The sequence below is a fragment of the Drosophila miranda genome (assembly GCF_003369915.1).
Source record: "Drosophila miranda strain MSH22 chromosome Y unlocalized genomic scaffold, D.miranda_PacBio2.1 Contig_Y3_pilon, whole genome shotgun sequence".
In the NCBI taxonomy this organism is placed as follows: domain Eukaryota; kingdom Metazoa; phylum Arthropoda; class Insecta; order Diptera; family Drosophilidae; genus Drosophila; species Drosophila miranda.
In genome coordinates this window covers 2,459,497-2,462,280 of record NW_022881625.1, presented here as the reverse complement: position 1 = coordinate 2,462,280, position 2,784 = coordinate 2,459,497, and positions in this window count along the sequence as shown.

The following is a 2,784-nucleotide window of genomic DNA, read 5'->3' as shown; positions in this document are numbered from 1 at the left end:
CCATTAAAAAATAGAGGGATAATCCCAATAAAAGAGAGCAAATCCCATAGATACATTCGAGTTGATACGAGAATTGCGCGCCAAAAAGAAATTGTTTGAAAGTGAATAAGTGAAAAGGATATGAATGCTATATATTTCCGTCAAGAATTGGAAACAATGTTCCTCGTTTTTTATATTCCGTCGAATTTTTCTAGCTAGATAGAACCCTCAGCCCTGCCCACATATTTTTATCCGATTAATAAATCAATTTTCTACTTGTCTGGCTAGTCTAAAGTACTTTATACGATTGTGTCTAAAATAATGCGGGAAAGAAAAAAACATAAGTGTGCACGGAATGAAACGTAAGTGTTTACGGAATGTTACGTCATTGTTGCTGGACAACCGGATTCAGCTATAGGTATGAACATTTGACATGATATCTACATTGCACAGTGGCACCTGTAGTATATTGGGTATTAGAAACCTTCAAGGAAGGCTGAGCAGTTGATGGTTCGTCTCCCGTCCGGGCACGTGCTTGTTCCGGCTTTTGAGTCTTCGGCAAGAAATGGGGGGTTTTTATTTCCCAGGACGGACGGGACACAGCTCTACTCCAACAATCATAACACAGGTACAGTAACGTTCATTAAAATTTCACGTGCAGCGAAGTATCGGACACAAATACGAACATGAGCAAATACACCTAACCACGCACACGGACACATACACACATACGCATCGTGACACGGTGTTCTTGTGACCACTTATGCCCACACTACCATGATCACCGCTCCCCTTTCATCAGAAAGGCTATTCAGGGAATGTAAAACTGTGCGCAGCGATCGGTAGGTCAGTTATTTAATTGCATTAATTGCAAGCAAACGCAAGCAAAAAGCAGAAAAGAGAGTCAGAGCGACCAGCCTCGCCTCTTCCCTTTTGCGCCTGGTTCGTAAGAGAACTGTTTCTTATGCGCGGCGTATGGTTGCGCTTGTGGTTGCCAGGGAGAGCGCACATCCTCTCTTAGGCGAAGAAGCTCTTGACTACGTGAGGTTTTTATACCCGATACTCAAAATGAGTATTGGGGTATATTAGATTTGTGGTGAAAGTGAATGTGTGTAACGTCCAAAAGGAATCGTTTCGGACCCCATAAAGTATATATATTCTTGATCAGCATCAATAGCCAAGTCGATTGAGCCCTGTCTGTCTGTACGTCTGTCCGTCTGTCCGTCCGTCCGTCTGTCCGTATGTCCGTCCCCTTCAGCGCCTAGTGCTCAAAGACTATAAGAGCTAGAGCAACGATGTTTTGGATCCAGACTTCTGTGATATGTCACTGCTAAAAAATATTTCAAAACTTCGCCCCGCCCACTTCCGCCACCACAAAAGACGAAAATCTGTGGCATCCACATTTTTAAAGATACGATAAAACCAAAAACGCAGAATCGTAGAGGATGACTATATGTTCAAGAGTGTAAGATCTCAACCAGATCGTATAATTATTATAGCCAGAATCAAGAAAACAATTTTATTATTTCTCGCTCTGTCTCTCTCTAACACACAGGTTTCATGGTCGGTTGTGCCAATTGCAAAATATGAGTTCAAGGATCTCAGAACCTATAAGAGCCAGAGCAACCAAATTTGGTATCCATACTCCTGTGATATCGGACCTTGACCGTTTCGTGTGAAAATTTCGCCACACCCCCTTCCGACCCCGCAAAGGGCGAAAATCTGGGGCATCCACAAATCTCAGAGACTATTAAATCAAGAGTAACCAAATTTGGTATCCGCACTTCTCTTAGATCTCACTATAAAACGTCTATCTCAGAATTTCGCCCCACCCCCTTCCGCCCCCACAAAGGACGAAAATCTGTTGCATCCACAATATTGCAGATTCGAGAAAACTAAAAACGCAGAATCATAGATAATGACCATGTCTATCAGACTGCTGAATCTGGATCAGATCGGATCATTTTTATACCCAAAAGGAACAAATCAATTTGCACTGGCTACGCAGCGCCCGACGTCACGCTCAGACTGATTTTCTGTCTCTCTCGCACGCACTCTTTGTCGTGTCGTTTAATATTAGCGGCGTCTGCCGGAGCAGAGCCATACTGACTAAGTATCGGGTATAACTGTAGAGTTGCGGTGTCCGCAGCAACTCACAACGTTCCCCCTCGTTATACCCGATACTCAAAATGAGTATTGGGGTATATTAGATTTGTGGTAAAAGTGGATGTGTGTAACGTCCAAAAGGAATTGTTTCCGACCCCATAAAGTATATATATTCTTGATCAGCATCAATAGCCGAGTCGATTGAGCCATGTCTGTCTGTCCGTCTGTCCGTCCGTCCGTCTGTCCGTCCCCTTCAGCGCCTAGTGCTCAAAGACTATAAGAGCTAGAGCAACGATGTTTTGGACCCAGACTTCTGTGATATGTCACTGCTACAAAAATATTTCAAAATTTTGCCCCGCCCACTTTCGCCCCCACAAAGGGCGAAAATCTGTGGCATCCACAATTTCGACGATACGAGAAAACTAAAAACGCAGAATCGTAGAAGATGACTATATCTTCTAGAGAGCAAAATCTGAACCAGATCGTATAATTATTATAGCCAGCATCAAGAAAACAATTTCATTTTTTCTCGCCCTGTCTCTCTCTAACACACACGTAGCATAGGCGGCCTTGCTTAGAGTAAAACATTAGCGCCTAGATCTCAGAGACTATAAAAGCTAGAGCAACCAAATTTGGTATCCACACTCCTAATATATCGGACCGAGACGAGTTTGTTTCAAAATTTCGCCACACCCCCTT